Below are 1,030 nucleotides of genomic sequence, written 5' to 3' on the forward strand. Positions count from 1 at the left end.
CTCCTTTATGTCAAAAATGTGGAAACAAAATCAGGAAAAAGAGGCAACACAAATGAAACTAACTAAATATGCCCTTGGGATATTGCATTAATTCTATTTTGGAGAAAAAATTAAGCAACCTTGACTAGCTTAGGGAAAGAACCCTTTCTTACGAGTTTAGTTTCTTGAGGAATATAACGAAATTATCATATTGGTTTGCCTGTTCATTCAAATAGCCCCATCTTTAATTTTTAACTTAGGGCTGGTGGCCACCGTCCTCATCCTAAAGTGTGAAGGAGCCTGCCACAGAGGTGATGGTGCCATCCCAGGTGCAATATTCTGTGTTCAACACATGCTTAGGTCCCGGGGGAACAACCCTCTCGGGCTCTCCCCCCCCCCATCCCTCTCTCGGACAGGAGCTTTCTTTCCTTCAATAAATATATTCTGCTCATTAAAAAAAAAAAAACATGCTGAGGTCAATGTACTTGGGGTTCAGAATTCAGTCCTCAGGTGGGAGAAAGGAAGCAACCCTAGCCAAATAGCTCTGAGCAGCCTTCATGTCCTTAGGTAAAAGTTTGCCCTAAGGCCCCTGGGAAAAACTGTGAATGGGTTCAAAGGGCCTGAAGTAAATCTTTCTTATCCCTCTGTAAATCCAAATTCTGGCCATTGTAATAGATAACATTTATTATAGTCTTGCACAGCTACAGAGTACATTTTAAAGCTTTGTCTCACTTAATCCTAGGGAAACTCTATGAAATGCACATTGCTGTAATCATTTTGCAAGGGGCAAGAAGCAAGTTTCAAAAAGGATGTGTCTAGAATTCCATTACTTATAACTTGAACTCAAATAGCCTTATTCCAGAATTTTTGTTGTAACCACTAAAGAGAACACATGCTGGTCAAGGTTCTTCAATTTATAAAGAACAAAGATGGATCCTATTGACTGTAACAGAAAAGAGATTGTTAAAAAATTGTACACAGTAGCTCACATAGTGAAAGAAAAAATAAAAATAATACTTTGAAAATAAGGAAGAAATCAGGAAAATTAAGA

The sequence above is a fragment of the Octodon degus genome, unplaced genomic scaffold (assembly GCF_000260255.1).
Source record: "Octodon degus isolate 3935 unplaced genomic scaffold, OctDeg1.0 scaffold00200, whole genome shotgun sequence".
In the NCBI taxonomy this organism is placed as follows: domain Eukaryota; kingdom Metazoa; phylum Chordata; class Mammalia; order Rodentia; family Octodontidae; genus Octodon; species Octodon degus.